At 49.7% G+C, this 8028-nt stretch overlaps 1 pseudogene; it reads right to left on the bottom strand.

Annotated features, from left to right (window-relative positions):
- Positions 1–6736: 6736 nt before the first annotated feature.
- Positions 6737–7324, bottom strand: LOC142439829 (peptidyl-prolyl cis-trans isomerase F, mitochondrial pseudogene; annotated as a pseudogene).
- Between the last annotated feature and the right edge of the window lie 704 nt (positions 7325–8028).

The following is an 8028-nucleotide window of genomic DNA, read 5'->3' as shown; positions in this document are numbered from 1 at the left end:
TAAAATAGGTGAGTGACTCCTCTCCAGGCCCGGAGAGAGAACCAGATTCCACCTTGGGATGTGGCTGGTGTGTGGCTAGCACCCACTGCTGTCATCTTGACCCTTCATGCCTAGCCTAGGGGAGGGAGATCTCACCAGCCATGTTGAAGTCCTGAAACCAGCCCACTGACATCCTAATCCCAGCCGAGGACTGGGCTCTGACTCTCAACACCAGATCAGATCAGTATTGGCCGAGTGCCAACCACATGTCCAGTGCTGCTGGCTCAAAACCACTCCCAACTGAGGTTTCTGGTTTGTTTGTTTTTTCTCTAGAACCCTTCCCTGTCAGAGCCAAGGCTGCTCCTAAAACTCTTTTCCTTAGCCCACAAATCTTCTTGGGCCCAGGCACAAAGACTACCTTTATGAAGGTCTGATAAGCAAACAAATTAAAAAACCCAAATAACAATAGCCGGTAGCCCAGTATCCAGGGACCCCAACTCAATGGTGAGAGAGGCCACACGTGGGGGCTCTTTGCATGGGCTCACCTTCCACCATTCACAGCGCTCAACCCTGAGCTCCTCCCTCTCTCTGCCTTTCCCTCTCTGTCCCGCTCTCTCTCTCCGCCTACTGGCTACAAAGGAGCTCCTTTCCTAGTGCGCCCGATGCCTCTGGTGACTTGGGGTGGACTTGGGTGAGCTGGCTCCTGAGCCCTGAGAATTCTGTCCTCCCGCCAGTGATGGCTGGAGTCAGTGAGCCCATGACTGTGAAGGACAGGGGACCTCCGCAACCATTGGAGGGTTCTCCCCGTCTTCCTGCATCATCCCTGGCCAGGACAGGAAGGGACTCTCAGCTTCAGCTGCCACCATGTAGTCTCCAGATGGGAGTGCTCATGTTCCTTGATAGGCCAACCAGAGTCAGTAGGTACCTGCTTCTCTGCCCCTTTCTCACACGTGGGTGCCCTGGCATTCTCTGCAGGGCGTTTGCTCTCTCTGATGGTGCTGCTTCGTTGCCCAGCATGAGGAGTGGGGCATCGTCCCTGCTTCCAAGGGGTCTTAGGTGGTCTTAGAGCTCAAGGTGCTCTCATATGGCTGGCCCTCCAGAGTCTGAGGGGTACACTGGTCTCAGGCAGACCTGACCCCAAGCAGAACTGGGATCAGGTCTCTAGGTATCATCTCTGAATGGCTGTCCCTTTACTTCAGACTTCTCTCCTCACCCCTACTCCGTGAGTGTCTCTTGGTTTTTCACCCACCATTTATTTTTTTAATTGAAATACGTAGTCAAATATTGGAGAGGCCCATCTATTCTAAAGAGTGAAGGAGATTCAGGAGTATTTGCATGTTGCCCCTGTCCAGAGTTGTACTAGGGGCATTGCTACGCCACAGCACTGTGGACATTCTGCCACAGGTGGTGCGTGAGAGCATTCCCTCATCCTGGTATCAGACTGAAGCAATGGGATGCAGCTGGATTCATATCCTGGTTCTGTCTTCTTCTACCTGTGTTTTTCTTTGTTTTTTGATAAGCTGCTGTACACCCCTAAACCTCAACTCCCTTACTTATCAAATGAAGCTAATAGCTACCTAGTGGGGGTTGGGGTGTACACGAAAAAAAAATGCGCACGAAACACCCGGCATATAGCACACAATAACTATTAGCCTTTGAGGGTAATGAAAATGAGATCATCGTTACCCCTGCCAAGCTGAACATGGGCATTCTTGAAGACTCAGTGGCGAAAGGTAAAGACCCCAAGCTCACCTCACACTTTCCCAGGACTGAGAATACTCCTTGAATTCTCCCCACCCTCTCTCTCTCTCTCTTTGATTGAGGGCAGGCTAGCCTCACCTTGAGATAAAATTGACTTCTCTGGCTTGTCTAGCCTGCAAAGCCAAAAGGGTTCTCTGTGTTCTGGCCACAGTCCAGTTTCAATTAGGCCAGCTTAAAAGGACAGATAAGGGTGACAATTGGGGTGAATCCTGGCTGAATCCCCCCTTTGGCCCCAGGTTCCCCTCAGACTTTGTAGTAGAAGCAAATCCCCTTCTCTTTCACAATCCTCCCATGAGCTAGCAGGGGTGGCGTTGGGACGGGGGTGGTGGGAATTGAGAAGAGTCTGAGATCTCCACCTGCACTGGGTGCACAGAAGCAGATGGGAGAGGGGTGGATGTCAGAGCCTCTTGCTCAAGAGCGGAGTTGCAGTAAAATGGCTCCTTAGGGCAATGTTCCTGGGTCCCCAGGCACCCACATCCGGTGTGGCACACGAGAGTGGCGCCATACCCTGCTTTCAGTAACGCAACCGTTGTGACTTGTTTAGAAACAAGAAGCCATGTGGGATGGCTGATTGACAAGGCGGGGCGGTAGAAGAAAATGGAACTGGGTTTGTGGGGGTCAAAGAAAGGTCCCTGGGCTTTTATTAGCCAAGTTTTCAGCTATCCCTGGTGCTGGAAGGGTCTCTGGCTGCTGCTTCTGTCGGGACTGGGTCTTACCGGAACATGGAAGGAGCAGTCCACAGAGACAAAAGCCTAGCGTGGCTGCATCTCACCTGCCTTCCCAAGGCTCTGCTGCTGCTTCCCGGCCGTGCGTACAACAGAGGTGACGGAGAACTTGCCGGCCTTCCTAATCCTGAGCTGCCAGAGAAGGGACTGCTGCTAGGCTGCTAGAATGGCAGCTTCTTGCTACGGGCATCCCCGATTGAATGGAAACCAACAAAGGCTATTTAATTCTTCCTCCTGTCACGGGGCAGCCTGAACCTTATGTCTTTTGACTTGCTTCTAGTTTAGTCTAGTGGATGGAGTGCAGGAGAGACAGAAGCTACACCCCTGTGCTATGCTTAGTGTCTCTGAACCCTTTCTTGGTTACCCAAATGGCAGACACTCTTACACTATGCCTCTGACCCCCCTTCAGCTTACGGCAGGTTGGCAGACACAATGTCTCTGTCTCCTTCGACTTCATCCCCGCCCAAAGTCAGAGGCTTCAAACCTAGACACAAAAGCATCCTCCTCATCCATTACCTCCGGGTCCCGGGCTTCAACCCGTCACTCAGGAAAGCATTCCAGCTCCTGGGCAGATCTCGGCTCTGGTCTCCCTCCGACGGGGCGAGACAGCGGTGGAGTGAAGGGCGAGCTCTCAGCGCACCGTCCTGGGCCCCACCGGCATTTCCCTTCCCCGGGGCGAGTTCTTTCTTTCTGTACAGCAGCCTTGCTGACACAGGAAACAGTCAAAGCCACAGGAGTCGCACACCCCACTTCCTCTCTCGCTCTCTGACATGATCTGAGGGGCCCCAGGACTCTTCAGGTCTCTGGGGCTTGGCTGAGCAACTCCTCTCAGCCGTTGGCACCCTGGCCACCTCTTGCTCCTGTCGTAGGCTGAGCGACTCCGGTCACAAGTGAACTTCTCATTTCAGGATGACACAGAGATGGGCTCTCTGGGCCAGATTCAAGCTCTGTACTTTCTGTGCGGGGAAAAGGCCATTAGGTGGTGGTCCTAAGCCACAGTCTCAGGATAGGTTTTCATATGTATCAGGTCACTTTCTGCGTCAGTTTTCCCTCTTTTCTGCAGTCATCTCCCCCCGACCCAGGGATTGTGTAGCATGCTCACTCTTGTAAAGTCCACAATTTCTGAGAATTTGGGAATGAGGTCAGCTCTGATCGAGGGCAGAACGTACTCCGAGCACCAAGGGGGTTCTGTGTGCGAAGGACGAGGGAAGGGGCTGACTGAAGGAGGACAGGGGGCATAGTTCATCCACAGAATAAAAAAAAATTTTTTAAGTTGATTTTAAATATCAGAATTTAATCGCTCACAGTTCTGGAGGACAGAAGTCCAGAATCAGATTATCAATAGGACCAGGTTTCCTCCGAAGGTTCCAGTGGAAAGCTCTTCCTGCTTCTTCCAGTTTCTGGTGATTTCTGGCAACCTGTGGTATCCCTGACGTTTGTTAGACTCTAGATGTATCCTTCCAACCTCTGCTTCCATGCTCACATGGCCATCTTTCTGATGTCCACCTCTTCTCCACTACATTTAAAAAAATTATTGAGAAGGGGGAAGAGGGGATGGAGGGAAAATGAGGACCTGAGGTCAGGGGCTTAGGTGGAGAGTAAATGTTTTGAGAATGATGAGGGCCATGAATGTATAAATGATAAGAGTTGTATGAACCCCTAATAAAATGATTTAAAGAAAAAGAAAAACTAAAATAAGGTGAAAAACTAAAAAAAAGATTAAAAATAATGAATAGATAAAAAATTTTAATGGAATATTGGAAAAACAGAAAGCAGAAAATATTAGAAATCGAAACAACTTTAAAATAGCTCAAAAAGGAAAACTATTGAGATGAAAATATATAACTCAAAAATTTCTGCATGTATAGTTAATTCAGTGGCAGGGATTACATTCTTTAAGTTATGCAACTCTTCCATGCTTACCCAATCATTCCACCTCTGATTTTAAGCCATCTTAAAAAGAAAAAAAAGATTCTGCTGCCTAGTCTGCCTTTTCTTCAGCCACCCCCTTCCGCCTTTGCTCTCCCTCCTCAGTGTTTCAAGAAGGAGCCAACTCAGACTTGACCTCATCCCAAGATTCAGAGGAAGACATCACGCACTTTAGAAGGGTAGAACGCTTTACTTAGACTTCTTACATAAACCCAGTGCTCCTTACACACCACACAAAATCCCCCTTCTCTTTCCCTCCTGGCTACCCCTGGTAACCACTAACAATATTTGGCTTCTCTATATAAGCTTATTTCATATCCATGAGGTCGAACCACGTTTGTCCTTTTGTGACTGACTTATTTCACTCAGCATGGTGCTTTCTGGGTTCGCCCTGTTGTGACATCTATTAGAACCTCTTGTCTCTTTACGGCTGAGAGCTTATGGCTGAGAGTATACATATCACGTCTTATTTCTCTGCTTAAGAACATTTTAGTTGTCTCTACTTTTTGACTGTGACAAAAAGTGCCGCAGTGGACACTGCTGGACACGTTTCTGTTTGCATCCCCGCCTTCTCTTCTTCTGGGAATCACCCTGGAGTTGGGGTGTCTGGCTCTTCCATTTGCGAGGAACCACCGAGCTGTTGTCTTCAGGGGCTGCACGGCTCACCTTCCGACCAGGAGTGGGTGGGACTTCTCCTTCCTCCACACTCTTGTCAGCGCCTCTGGTTTTCTGTTGTTTCTTTGTTTTTCTGATCCTTGCCAAATGTTTGTTTGACTGTGTTGGGGTCTCGTCCAGCGACACCCTCACACGGTGACCCGGAGGGGCAACGAACCTGGATGGAAGAAAGACACAGAGACATGGGGCAAGACAAGTGCTGATCAAGCCCGTTTATTTTGCCAAAACTCGGGGTATATATTCACAACAGAGAAGGAAGTGGGAGGCACATATTCCAATGAAGCACACTGTGTAACAACCGCACATTGTACAACAACCAATTAGCCACATGTTCCCAGTAAGGTACAAAGGGTGTGCAACAGCACTCAAAGACGTCCGTGGTGACGTCCCGGGTGAACTTATCACTATGTTCCTAATATCTGCAGTTCAATGGGTGCTTATCACTATGTTCCTGTATATCTGCAGTTCAATGGGTGCTCAGTACTTTGACTACTGGCAACAAAGTCAGTTAACGGAACTGCCCATGCTACAGTAGCTTGGAATGTGGGGGCGAAGTTGGGCAGGAAACAAAGCCTTGCTGTTAGAAAGCGGCCAAGTTTCTGCTACATGTCTTAGGCCAGGGTCTTAATGGCTATCGGCTCCCAACATGACTGTTGCCAAATAATTTTAGGGGGGTGGGGTGCGGGGAGTGAGATGATATCTCCTTTTGATTTTGGTTTTTGCATCTCTCCAATGGTGAATGACGTTGAGCATCTTTTCATATGCTTGTGGCTCATGTGACTATCCTCGTTGTTCAAGTCCTTTGCCCATGTTTTCATTGAGCCGTTTGCTTTTCATCTTTTAAATACTTTCACTGGGGGCTCGTACAACTCTTATCACAATTCACACATCCATTGTGCCAAGCACATTTGTAATATGTTGCCATCATCATTTTCTTTTTTTATAAGTCAGTAGACTGATTAACACCAAGGCTCAGTGTACTCCATTTATTACTTGGAGAACACATGGCGCACGTGCAGGCTGCTTCCAGCACAGGAGTTCACAGTGACAGCACCGCTCACACTGGGCGTTTCCACCACCACAGCGCCTCTCACAAATCACAACAGAAGTTCCATATCAGCCGAGAGGGAGGGAAGGGAGGGCGGGCCTCGGCTGTAGGGACTTCACAAAGCCCAGAACATGTGCTTCTAAAGCCAAGCTGCCAAATCCAGGTCCCACCCTGGCTTGGTGTCGGATCACAGTTTTCATGTTTAGTTAATTTCACCTATATTATTCTAAACAGGAAGATGAAATTAAACATCTATTTCAGCCCTTGTGTAGCAACCGGCTTTTCCTTTGATCAAGGAAAATGCACAAATCTTCCGTTATGCCATTGGTGCCACCACTGCTGAAAGCATAGTTGAACTTGGGCCAGGCTATCGAAGCCACTGCTTGCCAAGGGGTGGAGGGGCCCTCCTGGCTGCATGGGCCTATAAGAATGGGCCACAAGGAAGGTGGACACTGGGGAGGCAGAGGGCTGGTGTTCCTAAGAGGCCTGCCCCAAGCACACGGTGGTGGTTGAGCCTAGCAATTAACTCTCAGGCTCTTCCCGGAGACCCCAAAGCCATTACCCAGGTGAGTCAACACTCCTGCACGGCTGCTACCACCTTGGCACATCTGGCGGCAGGTTAGCTCAGCTGGCCACAGTCTGGGATGGCAATCTTCTTGGATGTCTTCCCGTTCTTGGAGCCAAAAGATTCTACTTTCTTCACAACATCCATGCCCTCTTTGGAGTGGCCGAATACAACGTGTTTGCCATCCAACCAGCCTGTCTTGATTGTGTAAATAAAGAACTGGGAGGCATTTGTGTTTGGGCCAGCATTCGGCATGGACAGGACACCAGCTCCTACGTGTTTCAGCGTGAAGGTCTCATCAGGAAAGCAGCTCCCATAAATGGACTTTCCACCTGTACCATTGTGGTTGGCAAAGTCGCCTGCCTGGCACATGAAGGAGGAAATCACCCTGTGGAAAGTTGAACCTTTGTAGCCCAAACCCCTCTCACCAGTACACAGGGCTCTGAAGGTTTCTACGGTCTTTGGCACGACATCTGCTTTTAGCTCTGGCACCATGCGGCCGAGCAGCTGCCCATCAGCACCTACGTCCAGGTACATGAGCGGGTTCCCAGAGGAGGGCGAGGACTGGTGGCATGAGTCACTGCTGCGGGCGCAGGCCGAGAGCGGGTGGTGCCAGCGGGGGCCATAGCGCAGCACCAGCATCACGGGCAGGCAGGAGGCTGGCCAAGAGAGAAGGGCAGGCAACCGCCAAAGACACACGCGAGCCCAGAAGGCTGAGTCACCATCATCATTTTCAAAACATCTTCTTCCTACTTGAGGCTTTGGTATCAGCTCCTCAGTTTTTTCCTTTCCTTCCCCACCCTCCCTCCCTCGCAAACCCTTGATAAATTATAGATTATTTTTTTCCATATCTTACATCATTCTCCATCGCCTCTCACCCACTTTTGCATTATTCGTCTCCCTGGGAGGGGGTTCTATGTTGATCCTTGTGATTGATTCCCCCTCTCTCTCCTCACCTTCCCCTAATCCTCCTGGTATCTCTACTGTCTTTGTTGGCCCTGAAGGGTTTATCTATTCTGGATTACCTGTGTTTCGGACTCTTCTCTATAGCATGCTTCTGGTCTAATCCAATTTGTAAGGTAGAATTGAAGTCGTGATAGTGGGGGAAAGGAAGCACCAAAGAGCTAAAGGAAAGTTGTGCGTTTCATCGGTGCTATTCTGCACCCTGACTGGCTCATCTCTTCCCTGTGACCCCTCTGTGAGGGGATGACCAATTGTCTACAGATGGGCATTGGATTTCTACTCCACATGCCCCCCATTCACCTTGGGTATGGTTTTATTTTGGGTCTTAGATGCCTGATACCTGATCCCCTCGACACCTCATGATCACGCAGGCTGGTGTGCTT

This window comes from Tenrec ecaudatus, chromosome 1, assembly GCF_050624435.1.
Source record: "Tenrec ecaudatus isolate mTenEca1 chromosome 1, mTenEca1.hap1, whole genome shotgun sequence".
NCBI lineage: Eukaryota > Metazoa > Chordata > Mammalia > Afrosoricida > Tenrecidae > Tenrec > Tenrec ecaudatus.
The sequence above is the reverse complement of the archived record's forward strand: the minus strand, read 5'-3'. Positions and strand labels throughout refer to the sequence as shown.